This window comes from Myotis nattereri (assembly GCF_964212035.1).
Source record: "Myotis nattereri genome assembly, chromosome: 9".
Lineage (NCBI taxonomy): Eukaryota > Metazoa > Chordata > Mammalia > Chiroptera > Vespertilionidae > Myotis > Myotis nattereri.
Window position 1 is genome coordinate 63,286,962 of NC_138084.1, and position 25,579 is coordinate 63,312,540.

General features: G+C 35.5%; 1 pseudogene across 1 annotated transcript in view; it reads left to right on the forward strand.

Annotated features, from left to right (window-relative positions):
• LOC308525549 (small ribosomal subunit protein uS2-like) overlaps positions 1-22,247 on the forward strand; it is a 69,693-nt pseudogene extending 47,446 nt beyond the window's left edge. Inside the window, exon 4 of the transcript in view lies at positions 21,528-22,247. The product of the transcript in view is annotated as a small ribosomal subunit protein uS2-like (transcript). The remainder of the gene's footprint in view (positions 1-21,527) is intronic.
• Positions 22,248-25,579: the final 3,332 nt, after the last annotated feature.

Consider the following 25,579-nt stretch of genomic DNA (forward strand, 5'->3'; position numbering starts at 1 on the left):
AATCCCTCAAAACTTGGAAAATATAGTAACCACAAAGAGGAAGTACAAAAGCCCAGTACGCAAGCTGACTTCCTTACTGCACTACAAGTACATAAAGCAAAAACCAGATACATCGATGGTGCCCATCAGGTATGCCTAGCATTTACCTTTCAGGGTGCCAAATATAGCCAAATAAAATCAAAGTTAGGTATTCTTTAAAGACTTATGATACATATCACCATATTTTATCAGTAGATTTTATACTGGAGATATAGTAATTATCTTTGTATTTTATGGATATACAGGCTATAAAATCAACCAGTATTGTTTTGTGATGAGAAGTCATATATATGCAGGTTTTACTCCAATTATCATGTTTATTGTTTAATAGCATTGTACAATATCAATGTTCTTATTTCAGGAGAAGTATAATACATTGCTCAAGTTATTATGCGTTATAGTATTTATATTATTCACCAAATGTATAATTTATATTTATGCATGATTATAAAGTGCAGTACCATTAGCTATAAAAGAAAACATTTTGCTCAGTCTTTTTAATTCTATCATGTAGCTAATATTATTGCTTTTTCTTCCATTTATGTTTCTTAATTATTCCCTACATAATTCTGTCCTCATCCAACAGAGTGAATTGTAGATGATGTTGAAAAATTTTTCTGTTTTCTAGCCAAAATAACAAAGGGACAAGGACATTAACTGGAGTTCTGAATAGAACTTAGTTGTTGATTGCGCATCATAAAAAAGCTTAGTTGCAGTATATTGTTTTCACAATATTGTTATTTTTGTTTTATCACTTTAAAATGTTTGTAAAGCCATTGCTATGTAGCCATATAGTCAGTAATTTTGCATTTATTGCTTTTAAATTGCAAAATTTAAGAGGCTTTATGTTTTTCAGATAATAAAGAGAAATAATGCTATTTATATATTATATACCATCCTATTATTTTTGTTTTAGTATAATGTGTGTGAGACAACATTACTAATATTATTAAAATTGTAATGACATTTCAATAAAACATATTGTACTCCCCAAAATGTATAAATACATATAACTCACAAAGTTAATTTCATATTTTATATTCTTCTACATATATACCACAGTTAAACATGTACATGTTTATGTGTGTCTGTGTGTGCATAAGTTTTTATGTATGGAAATGATCTGTTTTCTATATCTCTAATTATATAAGTGAAGACTATTATGCCAGGTATGTTTATGTTACCTGTTTAATACATACAATAGGCTTAGAATTTGGTGTTATATTACTAAAACTAATTCATCATTGCTAAATATGTACTAAAGCATCACTAAAAAATAAACAAAAGTTAAATTTCATAAGATAAAAAAGGAGATAAAATGGAAACATAAAAGCAAACAAACAATTAATATAAAAGGAAGGAACTCCTGCCATTCGCAACAGCATGGATGGACATCGAGAGCATTGTGCTAAGCGAAATAAGTCAGTCAGAGAAAGATAAATATCACGTGATCTCACTCATTTGTGGAGTATAATGAATAACATAAACTGATGAATAAAAACAGATCCAGAGACAGAGAAGCATCAATCAGACTGTCAAACCTCAGAGGGAAGGCGGGGGAGGGTGGGGGGAAGGGGAGGAGATCAACCAAAGGACTTGTATGCAGGCATATAAGCATAACCAATGGATGCAGACACTAGGCGGGTGAGGACACAAGTTGGGGGGTGAAGGGGACAATGGGGGGATAAGGACACATATGTAATACCTTAATCAATAAAGAAAAAAAGAGGAAAAAATAAGTAGAAAATAAGTACAGAGTGAACACAAATGAACCAATAAAACACAAAAACTAGATGATAGTCTGAAATCCCATGGTATCCTATATTATTCAGTATGAAAGAGACTAATATGCTCAATTAATAGTCTGTGAATATTGATTTAGATGAAAAAGCAGACCAAAGACTATACTTTCAGGAAATGCTTTTACAATTTATTATCAAAGAAGTTTCTCTGAGTGTGAGGAGTACCAGCAAGGATATCCCCTATCACCACACCTTTTCAACAAGCTAATGCAATAATATATGGAAAGAAAGTTAAAAGGTATATAGATTAGGATAGAAGAAATAAAACTGTCATTACTTACAGATTATAAGATCATCTATGTAGAAAATTCAAAAGAATCAACAACAAAACCCTTTAACTAATAAGAAATTATAACAAGATTGCTGTATACAAGGTTAATATATAAAAGTTACTTGCTATTCTGTAAACCAGCAATGAACAAGTAGAAGTTGAAAGCATAACACCGTTTACTTTAGCATCCAAAAAACCTGAAATACTTCAGTATAAATCTACCAGATTATGTACAGGATCTATATAAAGAAAACTGCAAAACTCTAATGAACAAAAATCTAAAAACTAAATAAATGGAGAGACATTCCATGTTCATGGATGGAAGACTCAATACTGTCAAGATGTTAGTTCTTACCAACTTGTTCTATAGATTCAATGAAATCTCAATCAAAATTCAAAAAGTTATTTTATAAGTATCAACAAACTGATTCTAAATTATACAGAGAGGCAAAAGGCCCAGAATAGACAAAAGGATATTGAAAAAGAAGAACAAATTTGGAGGACTTATCCTACCCAACTTTAAGATGTCCTACAAAGCAGCAATAATCAAAACTGTGTACATCACACTGTCTTGGTGAAAGAGTAGGCAAATAGATCAGTGGAACATAATAGAGAGCCCAGAAACAGACCCACATAAATATAGATAAATTATTTTCTTACAAAGGAGGTAAGACAATACAATGGAACAGAGATATTCTTTTCAACAAATGATTCTGGAACAAGTGAATATTCACATACAAAAATAATATAAAAATCTAGACACAGACCTTATAGTCTTCACAATTAACTCAAAACTGAGCACAGACCTAAGTTTAAAACATGGAACTATAAAATATAAAATTTCTTGAGGATAATGTAGGAGAAAACCTAGATGACCTTTGGTATAGTAATGTCTTTTTAGATATAACACCAAAGGTGCAATTCATGAAAGAAAGAATTGATAAACTGAACTTCATTAAAAGACATTAATGCATAGATAGATAGATAGATAGATAGATAGATAGATAGATAGATAGATAAAAACATCTGCTCTATGAAAGACAATATCAAGAAAATTGGAAGACAAGCCACAGGCTGGAAGAAACATTTGCAAAAGTTCTATGTACAAAGGACTCTTATCTAAAATGTGCAAAAGGAACTTTCAAAACACAACAATAAGAAAATAAGCAGTCCAATTTTTAAAAAATAGACAAAAGATCCTAACAGGCATCTCATCAAAAGATATATATGAATAGAAAATAAGCATTTGAAAAGATACAATATAGCTTATCTCGTTGCAAATTCAAATTAAAACAATAATGATATACTGCTATATGCCTGTTAGGATGGCCAAAATCTGGAACACTGACAATATCCAAGGCTTGCAATGATGCGGAGTAGGCTAAAATTTCTTATATAGGACACAAAAAGCACTAAACCCAATCACATATATAAATATCTGCAAGAAATAATTAAGTTCTATCCATCAGAAGACACCATTAAGAGAGAAGAAAGTCAGGACAGAGAATAAGAGACGTTGGAGATGCATTTATATTTATGACAAAAATTTTATATAGAACTAGAGGCTCGATGCACGAAATTCATGCAAGAGGCTCGGCCCTCGCAGCCCTGGCTTTGTCCAGAAGGTAGTCCGGATGGTCATCCGGAAGATCATTCTGCTGTTTGGTCTAATTAGCATATTAGCTCTTTATTATATAGGATGTATAAATATTGATATAAGTAAAAGTCATATACATCTCTATATATAAAAGCCTAAGTGACCGAACGACCAAATGACCAGTTGATTGGCTGCTATGATGCGCACTGACCACCAGGGGGCAGATGCTCAATGCAGGAGCTGCCCCCTGGTGGTCAGTACTCTCCTACAGCCAACCTCCGGTGGCTGGCCAACATCCCACGGTCCCTCCCCCAGCAGACTGGCCACAATGACCCCAATCGAGGCTGCCGGCCCACCTCCCACAGTCCCTCCCCACAGTCAACCTCTCGCAGCCCCGATTAGCCCTGATCGCCAGCCAGGCCAAGGGACCCCACCCATGCATGAATTCACGCACCGGGCTTCTAGTTAACATATAAAAGGCAGAAAACCCACTGGATAAAAAGGCTAAAACTTGAACAGGCATTTTACAAAAGATATCTATTATTACTAAACATATGCAAAGATCTTAATAGTCATTAGTCTTCAAGGGGGTTTCAAATTAAAACTGTAATTTGATACCACTGTATAAACTGGAGAATGATTAAATTGAAAAACAAAACTAAATATAACAAGTTTTACAGAGATGTGAAACCAGTTACAAAATTATACACCTCTGAATGATACGTAAATTGTTTTCATCGTTTTTGTAAACTACCTGACAGTTTTTTTACTGTAATTGAACAAATGTATAACTTTGACCCATGTCAAGATATGTACTCAAAAGTTATATGCACATATGTTCACCAAAAGACATGAAGAATAATATATGTAGGTGTACTGTTTTAAATAACCATAAGCTATAAACAATCAGATACCCATTAGCTGCTGAATGAGTAAATATATTTAGCCAATTGTTTAAATGGAATATTATACAGAAGTAAAAATGAATCAACTATAACCAAACACAAAAATATGAATACATATTACACTAAAAAAATGTAGAGACAAATATGCCAGACCCAAAAAAGAGCACATACTTGCCCTCATCGGTTTGGCTCAGTTGATTGAGCATCATCCTGTCCTTCAAGAGGTTACTGGTTCCATTCCTGGTCAAGGGCACATGCCCAGGTTTCAGGCTTGACCCCCAGTAGGGGGCGTGCAGGAGGCAGCCCATTGATGCTGCTCACTCATCAATGCTTCTCTCTCTCTTCCTCTCTCTCTTTGAAGTAAATAAAAACATATTTTTTAAAAAGAGCATATTCTCTATACTATTATTTATAAAATTTAAAGACAGTTGTATTATTTTATAGTGTTATAGTTAGCAATTTGGGGTTAATTTGAAGTTAGTGTTTATGAAAGAGGCATCTGAGGAGCTAGTATTGTTAAGTTTTATATTTGGCAAGTTTACTTTATAAATATTTGGTGCATTTATTTTATATAAGATGCCATCGTGTTGTATTATACTTAGATAATAACAATGTCAAGAATAATTTAAAAATACATTTAGGATTCTGTCCATGAAGTTGTATATTATGAGTCTTATTAAACATTTTAAATTTATTTCTTTGAAAATGTTGTTATAAAATTATAGTTTGAATTTAAAATATAAAACATAAAGTTATGATTTATAATTACATTACTTGTACAAAATCTTCTTTCATAAATTATTTGCCTCACTATTCCTATAAATATAGATCCATCTTTTATAAAATATTATTTGATTGTTAAAAGATATAATTACCTAGAAATATATATTTACTGCAAATATATTTCTTTCCTTATTTGCATCTGTTTTACTGTTTGCCTTTCTGTTAATTCCCTTTCAGCCGTGGGCAAACCGTTTGAAATGAATAAAACTAAAAAAAAAGACCGTACCCTTTTATGTAATGATGTTTACTTTGAATTTATATTAGTTCACACAAACACTCCATCCATGCTTTTGTTCCGGCCCTCCGGTCCAGTTTAAGAACCCATTGTGGCCCTCCAGTCAAAAAGTTTGCCCACCCCTGCCTTAGATCATAGGCTCTTATATTTGTCCCTTTAAAATGTATATTTTTGTAGAAAAATCTGGTTTCTTTAATTAATTCCTAAATATTAAATTCTTATAATCATATCATTAAACATCTTAAGAATGTTTCTTTCTACAACATCCTAGAACAGTGACTGGTAGAAGATTGACTGTATGCAACTACAATTGTTTTGGGGGTTTTTTTGAAACTCTATAAATGGAAGTAGAATTTATGTGTACAGTTTGATTCAAATTATTGACAAAGTAAACAAAATAACTAATTGACTACATACTATAGTAATAACAATGAGCCTTCTTTTTCCTCCATGTAATTAAATATGAAAGGAGGCCATAATAAAAGAATAATTAAGGAAACATGGAGAAGGCTGACTCCTTTTCATTTAGTTGAACATTATAACTATGATTATCTCAGGTTTACCTCAAAATGCCCGTTTGGAGATAAGAATTATACAACCATTAATTGGGGGTTATATTTCCATCTCACTAATCATTTGCATTTGGTCATAGCATATCAAAAAGAGATCTGGAGAATAGGTCATGCTAGTTACACTGAAAGATAATGTGTTTTGTCTTATTAAAGACATACCACATCCAAAGAACATAAAATTTTCAAAGTCCTTCCTTTTGCTTTTACTGAAAAATATGCTGTGACTTTTGATATATGCTATAATAAGCTGGCTATAATAATTGGCTTTAATTACAGGTCAATCTGGGAAAATTCCATCACTGGTAACTGAGAAAGCAACATTAAAATAAAACTAGGAAGAATATATAAAAAATCATTATCATTTATTAGCAAGAAGATCAATTCCTTTCAGGATACACTAAATGAAAAAGAACATGTACCCAGAAGAAACTGTTTATCATTTGTAATTAATTTTTTTCTTGAGTGCTTTGCACCAGGTGAATGAAAAAATAAGCCCTTACTTGAAACTCCATTGCAACGTTCTAGAGTTTCTTATTCTCAATAATTTTTTAGAATATAAGCTTTGTTGTGACTTTTCTTTCATGATTTTATCATTATGACTTTTAAAGTTATATACCGATGTTTCTCTTATAGTTTAGTCTTTGCACCTTGACATCAATATTGATATTAAGTCCAGATTTCTATTTTTCTTATAAAGAGCAGGTGTATGTATAAATTAGCTCTAGGTAATGTTTTATAATATTGATTTCTTCTTACTACTGCATTCTTATAAGTTAAATTGTGTTAGTAATACCTATTTTACTACCTCGTAGAATTTTTGAAAGAATAAAATTTAATATGTTTAGAATTGGTTTTTACATTACCAAAAAATGTAACTATCATGGGATATTATTACAATTTTAGTAATAAGATAATATTTATTTATTTGATTATATTGCTAACAATGTTAGGAGCTATTTTATAAGATATGCAATATTAAATATTATGTAAGCTGTTTTTAAAGTTGTGTTTATGGTTATCTGTTATTGGAAAAGGGAATGTTAATCCTATATATTGGAGTTTTCCTACTGCAAAATAGTGTTACAATCTTTAAAAAATGAAAGAGAAGTGAAAGTTATATTAACAGGTACAAAATTCATATATCAAGTATAATTTGGTTTACAACATATAATACATTTTAAATATTGTAATGTTGTTCTACATGAATTACCAAAAAGTACATTCCTAGAATACTAAGTAAGTTATTGCAGTTGAGTCAAAAACAAAACAAAAAACAAATACATCCAAGCAGGAAACCCTGGAGGGGGTGGACCAGAAGGTCTTAGGCTCTGACATACAGAGGCTTATGGGAACCTGCCCTGGTCTGAGGCTTTCCTTCTCTCTCTAATAATTTTTTGTTTTAATCAATAAATACCTAACCCTAGGTCTAGTTTGCCAACTCTCTGACTATTAATATAAAGGAAACTCCCACAAAGAGGCAGAGTGAAGCAGAAAATATTACTACTGCTTGTATTATCAGCCTTGTCCATCTGAAGAAAAGAAAAATCCATTTCAGGCCAGGGGACATGCATGAGAGAGTAGGAGGTGAGTTTTAGTGCCATTTCTATCTTTTCCCTTAATTTTTTAAAAATATATTTTTTATTGATTTTGTTTTTACACAGAGGGAAGGAGTGGGATAGAGAGTTAGAAACATCAATGAGAGAGAATCATCGATCAGCTGCCTCCTGTACACCTCCTACTGGGGATGTGCCTGCTACCAAGGTACATGCCCTTGACTGGAATCAAACCTGGAGCCTTTCAGTCTGCAGGCTGACGCTCTATCTACTGAGCCAAACTGGTTAGGGTTTCCTTAATTTTTACAACACTACCAAAACCAGATATTTTTCTTTTTTTAATATTGTCTATTCATCAGTGTGCTTAATTTTGTGGAATATTTTTTTAAAAAGTATCCAAAACATAGAAATAGGGACAAAGTTGGGTAATGAACTTATATTATACTAGAGGCCCTGTGCACAAAATCCGTGCATGGAAGGGGGGTCCATCAGCCTGGCCTGCACCCTCTCGCAATCCTGGACCTCTGGTTCCTAACTGCTCACCTGCTTGCCTGCTTGATCGCCCCTAACCACTTGCCTGCCTGCCTGATCGCCCCTAACTGCTTCTGCCTCGGCCCCCACACCCAGGACCCAGGCTTCCCTCCTCTGGCCGGCTGCAGGCACCCGACACCTGGGCTTCCCTCCCTCTGGTTGGCCAGAGGCACCCAGAACCCCGGTCAGTGCTGCCCGGGCCCTGGCTTTGTCAGGAAGGACATCTGGAAGACGTCTAGTCTATCCAGTCTAATTAGCATATTAGCCTTTTATTAGTATAGATGAGGGCTTAGGCTGACCTAAAATTTTTCTCGGTCAATGCATTTCTTGAATTTACTGTTTACTATCGATTAAAGTTCCCAGACTTACATGTTAACTTATAGAATTTGACAGACTAAAATGTAAATATTTTATGTCCAATAAAAAAGATAACTTAAATGTTAGATTGCTGCTCAGCAGGATATTAGTCAGTTTTGAAATTAAGCCATCAATCTTAAATTGTCATTGTGAACATTTCTATAAATAACTAAGCCTTCAAATGTTCTTTGAATTGGTCTCCACATCTTACTTCCTTTCTTATTAACTATTGTGTTGACTACAATATTTGACAAATGGCATTTTATATTTGAAAAATATCATGATTTTAGCTGTTGAAATGATATTTTAGCAATTTTGATAGTTCCATCAAGATGCCAACATGGACTGACAAATCCAATCAAATTATGCTGTTTACCTAATTTATTGAACCTTTGAAACATCTTATATTGGTTTACTGATAAAATAATGTAACGCTGTTTTTACTTAACACTTAAGAATATAAATGTTAAAAATTTCTAATAAACTATATTGATTTATATTCCTGTCCAAATTTTTACAGCAGTGCTTTATGTTTCATATTTGGTACATTTGAACATAACTTCCAAGATCCTTAGATAACTTAATAGGTAAAACTTTGGCATAATATTCTATTAGACTAATTAATGGGTAACCACTAGATAGCTAAATAATTTCTTAGTAAAATGGAATATTGAAACATTGATTATTAAATATATTAATTTTACATACCTTTTGCTTCTTAATTTTATATGCTATACTGTTGGGTCATTTAACTTTCAGGTGAATTTCTGCCAATATTAGGTAAAGAAGAAGAAATATGAATAGTTGTAGAAATGTATGTTATTTGTATTCATGAACTTTGCTTTCTACTAAATCTGTGTTATGGCAGTTTACAATTGCCTCTCTCAGTTTAAAGTGTAACATAAGCTAATTACTTTGTTACAATTTCAGTCATTTGGATTTGTATGTGATAGGTAATGGAATAAATATTTGTTGTTTCTAGAAAAATCCAAATCATTCTGTCCTGAAATAAAGTGGAAATTCTTTCCAGAATTGAAAGAGCATTATTAAAGACAAAATCTAAGTATGTCTAACCATTTATGGAGTATGTTTAGTATATTTTGAAAATTACACATTACATAACAATCAGATAGGTCAAAAGTAATTGCAAAGGCCATATTTGCACAGCTCAGAAATCAACCTAAAACATTTTAGGAAACAAAATCATAAGCTCTAACTCTGGCTTCTTAAAGTGGAGGCACTTTGCGTTCACAAGAACAACCTAGATTCACTAGGATACATCAAGAAAAGTTTACACCCTGACGAAAAGACCAATGACCTTAAACATCTGGAGATAGTAGTATCTTTCCAAACTAAAGTACAGAGCAAAAAATAGACAAAACAAACTAATTTTTTTAAAAATGCAAGCTTTAGTGAGTATGGGCTATAGATTTGATTGACAGTCTTGTAATTACTGTTTAAAAAAAGAGAAGGGGGCTATTTAATATAGTGGGTGATTCCACCCCTTCCCCCGCCCCCCAAATTTTATGAGAACAAAATCCACAGATACAACAGGAAAAATTAAAGGCAAGTAGGATAATCATATTCCAGCACATTGAACCATATCATAACCAAATTTAAAGCCAGAAAAGAAAAAGAACTGCATACAGAAAAACAAATAATAGACACATCAGACTTCACATCAGAAACTATGCAAAACTGAAGATAACAAAAAAACATTTTTGAAAATGCAAGAAAAAAAGTCAACCTATAATTCTTTCTCCGTTGAAAATATTCTCCATATATTAAAGCAAAACCAGGCTGATTTCTGACTAAAATAAACTAAAGGAATTTATTCTTAGGTGAACTGTTCCAAATAAGTCTTAAAGGAGATCTATCATAATATGGAAGGGAAATTATATTAGATCAAAAGTAAGTTATAAATTAAGTTAAAAAGCAGTAAATTATAAATTTTCATATATATATATATACACACATATGCACAAGATTTTTGATCCTTTTTGATGAGCTAAACCAATAATTGATTGTGTAAAAAAAATAACAAGAATATTTTATGATTTTATAAAATATGGGGAAATATATAATTATAGTACCTAAAATAAGAGGAAGTAAAAATGAAAGCATATTCTTACAGATTCTTAAATTAAATGTGAATATATCAGCTTAGAAAGTTATATGTTAAATATACATATTGCAAACCCTAAGTTGACCACTAAAAATAAAAGAGTCATAGCTAAGATATCAAGAGTAGAGACTAAATAGAATACCAATAATATTCTATTCCTAAAAAAAGAAGGAAAAATATGAGGATAAAGGGAACAGATAGCAAATGAAAACAAATTTAGAATGAAACCTAATCGTACTAATAGTTTATTAATTTTAAGTAATCTGAATACTAAAATAAAAAGCATGAACTGTCTAAATGAATAACAATTTTAAAAAGACACAACTCTATGCTCTCAAAAAGACTCACACTTTAAACTTATAAACATATAGATTACAAATAAAATGATAAAAAATATATATCATTCAAACAAAACCACTAAGGAAACTAACTTAACTATGTGAACATTATAGCGAGTAAACTGCAAAACAAATATGACCAGAGATAAAGAATATCTCACAACAATAAAATTGTCAATTAATGTATATGACATCATTTTGCAACACAGAACAGTTTCAAAATACATGAGGAAAAAAAGACCTGAACTGAATGGAAAAGTATCCAAGTCCATAATTCTATTTTTAAATTTTAACACACTTTTCTCAATAATGGATAGAACAAGTAGACAGAGGAAAATCAATGAGGATAGGAACAGATAATATAATACCATCAAACAAACTAGACCTAAATGACATTTATACAACACTCTACTCAACAACACAATATACATATTTTCTCAACTGCACATGTAATAGCCACAAAGACAGACCACATGTAAAATTATTAAACATTGTAAAAATTGAAAACAATGAACATTGTGCAGAATATATTCCACAAACACATAGATTTAGATACAAATAACAAATATAAAACTGAAAAATCTTTCAAATACCTTAAAATCTAAACACATTTGTATGTAATGTGTGGTCCAATAAATAACATAGGAAACTGATAGTATTTAACAAGCATATAATGAAACAGAGTATATCAAAATGTGTGACTAAATACAATACTTAGAAGAAAGTGTATAGCTTTTACTATTTGCATTAAAAAATAAAAAGTACTACAAGTAACGATATACACTTATACTTAAAGGTAAAAGTAGACCTAGCCAGTTTAGCTCAGTGGATAGAGCATGGACCTGAGACAGGTCCCAGGTTTCATTCCAGTCAAGGGCATGTATTTAGGTAGCAGGCTCCTCCCACCTCGGCCCTGGTCCGGGCACTTGCAAGAGACAACCAATTGATGTGTTTCTCTCACATCGATATTTCTCTCTGTCTTTCCCTCTCTTTTCCACTCTTTCTAAAAAAATCAATGAAAAATATCCTCAGGTGAGGATTAAAAGAAAAAAGACAGTAAAAATAAATTAAACCCAAAGTAGAAAAAAAAAATATGAGGGGGAATTCATATATATAAAGCCTAAGCGACCATTCAACCATTCACAGTTTGACTGATAGCTATGATGCACACTGACCACCAGGGGGCAGATGCTCAATGCACAGGCATGGAAACATGGAACAGGCTGATGAATCTCAGAGGGAAGTGGGGAGGGGAGAGGGTGGGAAGAGATTAACCAAAGATCTTAATGTATACTAGATGCCTGGTGCATGGATTCATGCATGGGTGAGGACCCTTGGCCTGGCCTGTCGGGATCGGGCTGAAACTGGCAGTCCAACATCCCCTGAGAGGTCCTGGAATGTGAGAGGGAGTAGGCCAGGAAAAGGACCCCACCGAGTCCGTGCACTGGGCCTCTAGTTCATAAAATAAAAGCCTAGCAAACAATATAGAAAAAGCAATACAATCAAACTGGTTCTTTAAAGGAATATAATATATTTAATCATAAGATTTTATATACATATATTATATTTTATGTATATAGTTATATATGTATTTACATATTTAAGTTGATGTAAATATATATGCCCCAATCTGGAAACACTAAATGTTTACTCATATATAAATGGATTAATATAATATAGTATACTATTATAAAGGCATATCACTCAGCAATTAGAAGTGAACATATTATATTTGTTTATTTTTAGACTAATTTTAAAGTATTATTCTGAAATAATCGATATCCAGAATGCTTTTGTTAAATATATGATGCCATAGCTAAAATACTATATATATGTATATATGTATATATATATATATATATATATATATGTATATATATATATATATATATATATACATATATATATATATATATGTTCTAGAAAATGTGAAATGAATTCATAGTGACAGAAACTGATTAATGAATGCCTGTTTCCAGGATTAGTGGGTTATTACTATTAAATAGGAGCATAATAAATATTTTTTGGATAATGGAAATGTTGTATGTCTTTAGTATTGTGGTGGTTACACAGGAGTATATACTTGCCCAAAGATTGCAAATGTATCAGGTGTGCATTTTATTGTACATAATTATTTTCCAATAAAGTGGAATAGTATAAAACTGTTCATGTGTCTACCACTGTGCTTGACTTTTTCTATATGCTCTGCTAATTAAATCTCAACATAACTTTCCAGGTAGCTCTTATTAGGATCCCTTTAAAGAATAAAACTGAATCTCAAAAATATTAAGAAACAGCCCTAGCTTTTAGTTTCATATCATTCTGGGAGCCAGCATACCAATTTAAGCAATGTGTTATGCAATAGATTTATTTGTTAATTTTTAGTAAAAATGATAAAACAAGCCCAGCATATCTATTGATAACCAAAATGAGCACTGAGTCATTATAACACCAAGAGAGCCTTTGTTACTAAGTTTTGAAAAAAATAATATTTTCTTACATTTGTTTCTCTAGGTTTTCTTCATTTGTCTTCAGTGATCAAACTCAGACTAGATGGTACTGTTTGTTCTTGTTTGTTGTTATCACAAAGGGAGAAAATTCAGAGAGAATAAAGCAAATGTGATGAAGAAAGAGATAAGAAGAAACCAGCATGAGACAGGCTTTGTGGTTGGGTTTTCCCTGGGATTCTTCTGAAGATAAGCTTAGTTTACAAGACCAGGAGAACTTTCAAGCAGCATAGCTAACACTTATCAAAGGCTTAGGATGTGTCAGGCACTGTGTGTACATTGCCCTTATAACCCACATAATCACCACACGTGAACTGTAATTATCCAATTTATAATTGCAAGAACGGCTTTAAAAATGTTGACTAACTTGCTTGAGATTATACAAATACTATAGGACAGAGCTGAAATTTAAACCTGTGTTTGTCTTAGAACTTGTGCTGAGTAGTCAGTAGATCATAGCAGGTAAAGACCTTTAGTTAAAATAAAAATGTTTACTTTTCTGTTCATATCCTTTGACCAACTACATATGGCTAACACAAATTGACTGAACTTGACAGATATATCTGTTTGTTACATCATTGTATCTCCAACACTTATGTACCAACATCGCACATGTAAAGTACGGGGGGATTATGTAAGAGATGACCACTAGACAGGAAGCATCAATTAGTCTCCTTACCACTCATTAGGTAGTTGAGTGCACTGCTTTGGATGAGAATATGTGAATTCACAGAGATGAGAGGTCCTTTAGACAGCATATGGTATAGTATTTTCCTCCCAGACCAGTGATCAAATAATTTGAGCTCCCCTAAGAAGATAGATAGCATTATGCTAAGTGAATAAAAGCCAGTTAGCGAAAGACAATTACCATATGATTCCACTCATATGTGGAATCTAATTAACAAAATAAACTATCAGATACAATAGAAACAGACTCATAGAGAATAAATTGACAGCTGTCAGAGGGGAGTGGGCCTGGGATGCTTAGTAAAAAAGGTGAAGGGATTAAGCAAACCCACCCCCCCCCAAAAAAAAAACACAAACAAAAAAACAAAACAATAAAACAATCACAGACACAGATAACAGCATGGTGATTACCAAAGGAAAAATGGGGTTAGTGGGAGGTAGAAGAGGGTAGAAGGGAGTTAAATGGTGATGGAAGGAGACTTGACTTGGAGTGGCGAACACACAGTACAGTATACAGATGACATGCTATAGAATTGTACTCCTGAAACCTTATCACATTCCTCTCAAATTCCATTTACAAAAGGATGAGTCCTAGCCATTGGCTCATAATGCAGAACTGAGGTAGGATGTGTAGGCACTGATTCTTGGTAAAATATTGATAGAGTGTTGTTTTTTGTTTTTTTTCTGTCACTTTTCAGGAAAACATTTTAATTTCAAATATAAGATTCCAAAGCTGTAAACCCATGTTATTCCAAAGAAACCACTTTGCTAATTTGACTCAAGCCACATCTATGCTGCTTGGCTCCTCCTTTTCTCTGGGGTGACACAGGAATAGTCAGCAGGGAGCTGAGCAGATGTGGTTCCCCAACTTGTGCATGATTATTTTCTTCTAAGGGTAAATGTCCCCATGTGGGTACCTTCCACGTCTGACCAGCTCCTCTGTTATATAAACAACAGATTGTGTTGCCGTTTTTTTAGAATATAGACTTATAAGAGATCTCCAAATAAGCATGTATTTTCCTAAAAATTTTTGGTAATTGAGAAAAGCTCTAGTTCATTCTTCTTTAATATTTGTATCCTATATTTTACAGCTGGTCACAAATATTAATTGTTCTTTTCAATGTTGTTTTAGGCTAAAATTTGTTTAATTCTATCATACCATTTTGGTATATATATATTTTCACTGTAATTATTTTCTCCTGGGCATAAATATATTAACTTTTTTCATATTCTCAGATGTTAACATATTTTATCTTGATTTTTATTGGAATGATAGGAAGACATTGGACTAGAAATGAATTCAAAATTCACTTATGTATTTTCCCATGTTGCTATGTTGTGTGTGTGTGTGTGTGTGTGTGTGTGTGTTTAATGTCCTGTAATTCTTAAACTGTAAATTCTATCTGCTATAAAACCTGGAAATGGAAATTCAGGGATTTTCCCAATGTTCTCCTAGTTCAGAATCTTATTAGGATACCTATGCTGAATCCACAAATGATCACTACTTCTTCCTCGACAAATAAAAACAAGCTCCTACTCCCACCTTCCACCCCAAAATCTCTCTATATAAAAGCCTAAACAACCATTCCACCATTTGACTGTTTGACTGGTAGCTATGACATGCACTGACCATCAGGGGGCAGACACTCTGACTGGTAGGTTAGCTTGCTGCTGGGTTCTGGCCAATCGGGACTGGGCGAGATGGGCCGGACATGCCCTGCAGCCCTCCCATGGTCCATCCCCTGCCGGCTAACCTCCCATGGTTTCTCCCATGGTCCCTCCCTGGCTGGCCGGCCCTGGTCACCCTCATTAGTACTGTGCTAGATGGGACAGATACCTCCAGGAGCCCTCCCACGGTTCCTTCCTGGCCCTGATTGTTCATCATTGCAAGGGACCCCACTGGTGCATGAATCCGTGCACTGAGTCTCTAGTATTATTATAAAAGAATAAAACTTAAATCCTACTAAAAAGTAAAAGGAGAAGAAAGGATACAGTGTATGCATTATTTCTTTGCATCACATGGACCACATCACCACTCATTCAGAGACTGTAAAAATAACACAAATTATTGAAGTATTGATTTAAAAGGAACCTTACTCTCTTTTAGTTACTTTACAAATGTCCCAGAGGGGAAATAAAGGTTTGTCATAATCACACATTACTTAGCAGGAGCAATTCAGTATCACCTAGACTTTATTAAATTTATTTTCTTCTGTGTTTATTGTTAATAAAAATGGACTTTAACAAGTCTCTGGGTTAGCCTGGCTGGTGGTTGTGCATAGACCTATAAGTCAGGAGGTCAAGATTCAATTCCCAATTAGGGCACATGCTATATATGTTTTACTTTCTGAAAGTAAAAACTGATCAAGGCAGCTGATTCTCTCTCATCATTGATGTTTCTATCTCTGTCTCACTCTCCCTTTCTCTCTAAAACCAGTAAAAATATATATTTTTTAAAGTATCTGGTTCTAAACTCTCTATATCGAAGTGTTTTTATGGAAGTTTTCTCAAAAACTAGTTTTATAATATAGGGACATCCCTCATGCCTGTAATTGACAGTTAATTCTAAAAAGTTAAGCCTAAAACTAAATTTTGTATCAGCAATTTATTTATTTATTTTGGGGATGTTAGTATAAAACTTGCCTAAATTGTTATGTCACTGCTTTAATACTTTAATTCCAAGTGATAAATATAACTGTCATTTCTGAAGAAGCACAGTTGATTTGAAAATAAATACAAAGCAATTTAAAATTCTTGTTATGGCTGTATTATATAGACACAAAACATGAATGAATAAAGGTATTGGGAAATAACAGCAATAACATAAAAACCAGCATATCCATAGCTGAGCTTAGGAAGTAACTATGAACACCACAATGTGGCAATTACTAACCACATGTTTTCTCTAAAGAAAAAATTGTACTATATGTTGTTTTCATCCCCATACTCTTTAAGAATTATTTTGCCATATATAAATAAAACTTTCATTTTGCAGCTTTATACTTCACAGTAAAACAACTTTTGGCAGGTAGAATTGATCAGTTTTAGTGCAACTGGCATCTTGATGATGCTTTAAACAACATAGCACCAGCCAGTCTTCTTTTACTATTTGAATTATACTTATTCATTCTAGCAATAAAATAACTTTAATGCAATCATGACATAATGAATATAGAAACAACCTATATCTCACAAAATTCAGAAGATTCTTTTATTTTAAAAAATTAAATGCTTCCTTGTTAGAGTTTTCCTCTCTTAATTTCTATTATTTAACCACCTATATGTCTGATTAAACATAGACCTGACTTTCAGGGACTGCATGCATATGTGTTAAATACAATTTTTTTAAGATCACTCTCAAATATATTCAGTTCCATACCTAATTCATTACTTTCTCTTAGTAGAGACTCTTAGAGCCAAGAGCATATACACATGCAAAAATATAATCTTTTTTTCACATTAATTCATTTGTTCATCAAGCTTGCTTCTTGTATCTTTACAGCACAACAATCTTAGAAATAAATATCAATGATGAAACTAAATTTAATGTTTGAGTATCAATTCCTCTTTTCTCAAATAATGAGCTGACACATATGTGTATACTAGAGCCCTGGTGCATGAAATTTGTGCATAGGTAGGGTCCCTAGGCCTTGCCGGAGATCAGGGCCAATCTGGGGGCAGCTCCTGAGTTGAGCATCTGCCCCTTGGGGTCAGTGCACCATTCAGTCGGTTTGCATATTAGACGTTTATTATATAGCATGCTTCACAAAGTGGGTCTTTTAGGTCTAAACTATCATGGAGGGAGGGACTCCTTCCAACATTGTAGTTTAGAAAGTGGCTTTCATTTGCTCATTATTCTGCATCAGCTACTTGCAGTGCATTGTGCATTTCAGAAATTAGTCAATACTAGGATGTGTGTATCAGGGATTTACATAGAAAAAGGTAATTGAACCAGCCACCTTCTGGTATACCGGAGGAAGCTCCAACCAACTTAGCCACACTACCCAGGGCACCCATTTTTAATTTTATTGTCTTCTTGGTGTTGAGTTGTATATGTTCTTTATATATTTTAGAGATTAACCCCTTATCAGATGTATCATTGGCCATTATGTTCTCCCTCGCAGTGGGCTCCCTTTTCACTGTGTTGATGGTTTCTCTCGCTGTGCGGAAGCATTTAAGTTCGACATTATCCCATTTGTTTATCTTCTCCTTTGTTTGCCTTGCCCTAGGAGACAAATTGGCAAAAATATTTCTCTAAGATATGTCTGATAGTTTACTGTCAATGGTTTCTTCCAGCATTTTATGGTTTTGTGAATTACATTTAATTATTTTATCCATTTTGAATTTATTCTTGTGTATGGTGTAAGTTGGTGGTCTAGTTTCTTTTTTTATTTGCATGTATCTGTCCAATTTTCCCAGCACCATTTATTGAAGAGACCGTCTTTACTCCATTGTATGCTATCTCCTCGTTTGTCAAATATTAATTGAGCATATCGGCGTGGGTCCATTTCTGGGCTCTCTGTTCTGTTCCATTGATCTACTAGTATAGTGGTCGTTAAACTCATTAGTCAACAGAGCCAAATATCAATAGTACAAGGATTGAAATTTCTTTTGAGAGCCAAATTTTTAAACTTAAACTATATAGGTAGGTGCATTGTTATTAACTTAATTAGAGTACTCCTAAGGCTTAGGAAGAGCCACATTCAAGGGGCCAAAGAGCCTCATGTGGCTCGCGAGCCGCAGTTTACCAACCACGGTACTAGTATATGTCTGTTCTCGTGCCAATATCAGGCTGTCTTAATTACAATGGCCTCGTAATATAGTTTGATATCAGGTACCGTGATCCCTCCAACTTTGGAGAAGAAGTAGATTATTCAGAATGATACTTGCTATCTCATCCCTGTTGCTTAATTGGGCAAATTTAGGTAGTCAGGTGAGCTATAGGCAGAAGATGAGAATGTGGGGACGTGCTCTGAGGCAAAAGCCAGTGAGAGGTGACTGTTACGGGATGGCTGTCTTTCTAATTCCACAGAGAGAAAGCATTATAGTCATAGTTCCAATCCTATTTTGTACTTCGATTTCACAAGAGGGCATACAATAGAAGAAGACTTCCTTAAGCCCAGCACCAGTTAATATCAAATAAAGGTGTTATAGGATTCCAGGGCAGGAGGAATAGGGGAAACTGAGGCAGGAGAATTAGGACAAGGCCAAACACTGTGCGTACTTTGCAGCTGGTCTGCAAATACCAAACCACCACCTTCCCCAGGCAAGGACACTCCGAGAGCAAATGATTAAAAACCTCTCTAAGGAGAGAATGAAGAAAGAGAGGGGGAAAGGGGAAAGGAAAAAGGGCAGGTGTACTCCCTACGCAGAGAAGCCAGCAGTCTCAGGGCTCGGCAAGATAAAGTTGCTAGGATTCTGGGAAGACCACAACAAGAAAACCTTGAGACTTAACCTGTACCGAGATACTCAGCAAAAGAATCTTTGAAACCTACAGACATTCACTTTTCCAGACTAGCCAGAAAAACACCCCCATCTGTGCTCCAAGCCGGATGAAATAAGACAGATGTGCTTGCTTTGCTTTTTCAATACAGGCACATGCTTTAATAAATGGGCTTTGCACAACGCAGCCAAGGTCTCTGTATAAATTCATTTACATGAGAAGACAAGGATGGGGCTTGGGGACAGCCCTCTCCCACTGACTCAGGGGGCTGTCCAGTAACATCTCTCTGGTGCCCATGAGAGGTGCCTCTAACAAAACAAACAGAAGTATATTTCTACAGCTCTGATTGGAATGAAAAAAAAACCCAAAAAACAGTTGTGTATTTCATCCTCAGTGTCATGACTCTTAGCTTATTTTTTTTTAAAAAAATGTATCGGCTTTTAGTGTAATGTAGAAAAATGCTAAGTATTAGTTAGATTTGAGTTGCCAGGTGGCACCTGTTATATTGTCCAAGGAACAAATTTTATTATTTGTTCGTAGGATGTGTGTATATTCACACAGTTAGATGAATATACAGTTAGATGCCATCGGTCTGTACTTCATAACGACTTTCTTTTCTCTCTTGTTTTGCATTTTTTTATTATTATAGGAAATGTATAAAGATAACTAAAGGGAGAAGATTTATATTTAACCTGTTCATGGACCAGTGATAGGCCAGACTGGAATTCCTATTTACTGAGCCAGGTGTTCATGTCACAGTTCCTGCTGCCCCTTATCTAACACAGAATCGCTGCATTTGAAATGGATGCTGTTATTGACATTTCTGTCTCTGTTTCTGTCTCTCATAAAATTCATAGTCGCACATTGTGAGCCTGTGTGACAGTTTCAGTAGACTTCTCTCTGTGGAGGCAGAAAGAGCTTTAACAACAGTAAAACGTCTAGCACTGTGTTTGTCCTCTTCATAGATATATTTTTTCATCTTAACACAAGCATAAGGGTTTCAAGTAAGAAATACATAATCTGACTTCAAAGGAATTGCAGGAAGAAGCCTAGCAGAATGTCAGATACGTACGCATTTAAAAAGCAGAGGATATCATTTTAAGAACTTGAGAAGAATAAAATTAATTCTATGTAAAAGTGTTTTCTTCGGCTTCCTTGGCATTTCCCTTCCTGAAATTTTATATCAGAATGTATTTTATTTATCAATAACAATGTCATTGTTTAAGTCATATCCTAGAAAAAATTACACTCTTGATATGTATAGAACTTTATACTTAACAAGATACTTTTTAACGTGTTAAGTATGTAAATTATCAATTTAAGTTTTAAGAAATAATATTAATGTTACTTATGGAAAGAAAACTAAACCATAGAGTATTTAGCCACAAAGTTTTTTAGGTGCTAGCCTTTTTAAGCAGCAATACCCTAACCAAATGTTTGCCTTACCCTTGGAGGAAGAAGTCATGAACTCAGGACTCCAATGCATCAGTCATTAATACTGAATGCATGAATAAAGGAAAAAGTGAAAGAATCTATGACAGGAATCCATCTATCCTAAAAGCTTAGAAATATTGCATACATAGCAGAGGTCACACAAATAATGAATGGCAGAACCAGGATAAACATCTTGACACAGATTCTATATGTCACCATGAAGCTTTCCTACTATGCAGTAACTTATTCATTGTTTTTAAGTAAAATTATATCTTCCTCTCCTTTCCACACCCCCCGGCCTGGAGAAGGGCCCATATGGTGTTTTTCTCGGTTCCACATAACTTAAAGGGGAAAGTTCACAATTTCCAGAGCCCTTGATGTCCTGCAAATGGAGGGGGAGGATGTCCTCAGATTCCCTGCAGCAGGAACCCACTTAGGTGGCACCAATCTTCACTTCCAGATGGAGCAGTCCACCTACGAAAGGAAAAGTGATGGCACCTGCATCGTAAGTCTGAGAAGAAGCTGGGAGAAGCTTCTGCTGGCCGCTCTGCCATTGCTGCCTGGGAAAACCCCACTGATGTCAGTGTCATATCATCCAGGAACACCAGCCAGTGAGCTGTGCTGCAATTTGCTGCTGCCACTGGAGCCACTCCTATTGCTGACCCCATCACTCCTGCAAGCTTCACCAACCAGATCCAGGCAGCCTTCCCGGAGCAGAGACTTCTGTGGTTACTCACCCCAGGGATGACCGTCACCTCCCACAGAGGCGTCTCATGTTAATGGGCCCCAGCTCTGAGTAGCCCTGGCAACAAGGGGGCTCACTCAGTGGGTCTCATGTGGTGGATGCTGGTCCAGGAAGCACTGCACGTGCCTGGCACCATCTCCCATGAACACCCAAGGGAGATCACACCCAATCTCTATGTCTGCAGAGACCCTGATGAGACTGAAAAGAAAGAGCAGCCACTGCTGAAAAGGCTGTGACCTAGAGGAGTCTCAGGGTGAATGGACGGCTCCAGCTACTGAGTTCACTGCTGCTCAGCTGAGGACGCAGACTGGTCTGAGGCGTAGGTGCCCTGGGTGCCTTTCAGCAGTTCCCTACTGAGGACCGGACGCTCAGCTGCCCCCCAAGGCTGGTCTGCAGCCCCACTGCTCAGGCCACCGAATGGGGAGGGACAACCACTGAGTGGGATTTTTTAAAAACTGATTTCAGAGAGGAAGGGAGAGAAACATCAATGAGAGAGAATCATAGATCTCAGCTGCCTCCTGCACGCCCCCCACTGGGGATCGAGCCTGCAACCCTGGCATGTGCCCCAAACAGGAATCCAATGGTGGCCTCCTGGTTCGTAGGTCAACACTCAACCACTGAGCCATGCCAGCCCGGCCCCAGTGGTCTTAAACTGTTCTTCCACAAACTGTTGAGGTAAAGTTGATGGAAAATAAACAGTCTCTAAAAAATCTAGATATATAAAAGCCTAAGTGACTGAACGACTGGTAGACCGATTGCTATGATGCGCACTGACCACCAGGGGGCAGGCGCTCAATGCAGGAGCTGCCCGCTGGTGGTCAGTGTGCTCCCACAACCAACCTCCCGTGGTAGGCCAACCTCCTGCAGTCCCTCCCCACTGTCAGCCAGCTCCCCCACACCCCATCAGCCCCCATCACCAGCCAGGCCACGAGACCCCACCCATGCACGAATTCGTGCACCGGGTCTCTAGTAACCAAATAAAAAAATAATATCTTCTTAAATTTTAGGCACGTCTGTGGCTCAGTGGAAGAAGACAAAGTTAAAGCACATATGTATATTCTACTTTAAAGAACTGTATAAGTCAGTACACCTAGAGTTAAAATGTAATGAGCAGAGCTAAAATCCTACCATGAACAAAAACTTGTTGCAGATGTTCAGACTTTAAGTCATTTCATTTATATACTGAACAACCAGCTTACGGTGTAAACCTACAGTCGCTGGGTACTCCCCACTCCTTTCCCATGTTAGAGCCCTAGCCACGTCGCCGAGGAGGGTGATTAGGTTCGGCATCGGCTTTATCATATGTAAAACAGAAGGGTACATGGCAGAGAAGAATGTAAGTGGGATTTAATTAGGAGCCAGGAGAAGTCAGAACGCCGGTGACAAGAATAAATCAATATTTTTGATCCTGGGACCTTGCAGAGGCGTTGCTACTATTGTAAGAAGAACCTGGCACAGGCGGCTGCCTTCAGAGGCCCCGACAAGCTGTGCGGCACTTCAGACCGTGGCTCGCAGGGGACCCTGTGATGCTCTATGGCAGCGCTGCCATCTTCTCTCTGCCCATTAAAACGGGAGCAATGGAATGATTCCTCTGCTGTGGCTTTTCTTAGAAACATCCTCTCCATTCTGTAGACATGTGCACATTATATATAAAATGGCCTAGAAACTGGAGCATAATAAAATATAGACTCCCTGAAAGCTGTAGGAAGTGAAAATCGGTATGATCTCTTTTATGCTGGAATCGTTCAGAGCTTTTTTTGGTTAAATACACTGTACAGCCATGGATTTTTTTTACAGAAGAGTTCAATTAAATAGACTATCTGAGAATATAAAGTTTTCTGTGTAGTTTAACTGAACCTTTTTTCCATCCTTACAAATGGCTGAATAATACTAATTAGCAATTACTATAAATAAGGAAAAGCCGGTATTACGACGAGGGTAAATAATGTATAATTATCTTTGAGATTATTGATGTCCTTTCACTTCAGGTTCTCTCCATCTCATAAAACGATTACAGTGTACATTTTATTTTGCCTTCAGACCCATCTCTAAGCATGTCATTAATTTTCACAGGAATTATCATTGCAATGGTATTACTGCTGCTGTTCTGTTGTTTCAAGTGTGCCTGAGAAACGTTATGTTGGCCTGAGAAACCTTAGCTGGAAAAGTTAAGCTTTTTAACCAGGCTGTATTCTTGGGTTCCTTTCAGGTAGCACAATTCCTTGCTCCTGGGGACCAGTCACTGAGCTAAGAGCAAGTTACAGCACCTACATTAAGCACATACTCTGCTTGTGCTGCTGCATGACATCATCAGTGGTTGTGAAATAGTTGCTAGTTTCTTCAGATCAGAGGAAGTCTCATTTGGTTAGTGTTTTCAGCACACTATATTCTTGGTGGAGAAATTCTCATTAATCAATGTTCAAGTCTCCAGTTGCCAACGGTTTATTTTCTAGGGAAACAATCACAAAGGCAAATAAGAATTAAACGTGTAGCTATGAGAAAACTAAATGAAAACTATGAGAAATAATTTTATAGGTGAAATATGATATTCAACATTTAGTACCTGACATAGCACTATGGAAAGTGCATCCTGCCTGTCAGTTATGTGCTAAAAATGCTTCCCAGCACATCTCGGTCCTGATGGGTCTTGGACCTCTCTACCGCACTCATTCATAACAAAGCTTGCTTTCATCATGCTGATCTCAAATACTGCTACTCATCATACATATGTAGAATGTCTTCTTGATTGTGCTTTTCAAACTTCCTCCTTTATCACTGCACCTACACACTGGCTCCTCCCCTTTCCTACCTAATCACAATGTCCTTGTATGTGGGTTGTTTGCAAGGGGTTTATCTAAAAACATTCAGTAGAATAATATTAATATATAATAATGGACAGCAACATTAATAATAATACAAATAGGGGTGTGTGTTTTTCATTTCTTATGGGCTAGGTGTGGTTTTATGTTTACAGTTTAACCCCAAGATGTAGATACTGTTATGCCTATTGGGAAGTGAGGGGTGAAAAGGCAATAAAAAGCTGATTTCTTAAGTTGTCAAAGATGAAAAATGACAGAGCTAATGTTTGTACCCAGGTTGACAACATTCCAAAAAAAAAAATGCTACTATAACCAAACAGCCAAAATACCTCCTCCTACTCATGTCATATTCTGCTCCGAGTTCTAAAGAGGGACTTACTCCCATTCTCAACCAAACAAGTCAGTTTTTCATAGTTAATAGATCACCCAATCATTTCCCCTTCCTCTTTCTTCCTAAAGCCTCCTGTTCTTCAGCTATATCTTGCCTCCATATTCAGAGGAGGGATTCTAATAAGTCCATGAAGCATGGCATTCTCCAGACATGTTTTTAGTCTAGGTTTTGTCCCCTGAATTAAGTTGGGCCAACCACGTGGAAGGAAAGAATCTTTTGGTGCTAGTTTTGTTGCATATTTAAGAGAATGCTCTTTCTCTCTTTTTCTCTCTTGAAGAGCATAATAAAAGGAAACATTTCCTCCAGTTATCGTAGGCAGCTTTTTAGTTTAATTGATTTCTTTCACTACAACACAAACCAGCAGTAGGAGGAAGCCATCACAGATGACTGCAGAACAAAGAGAAAGAAAGAACTGCTCCCCAATGACAATCTTGTTCCTTTAATA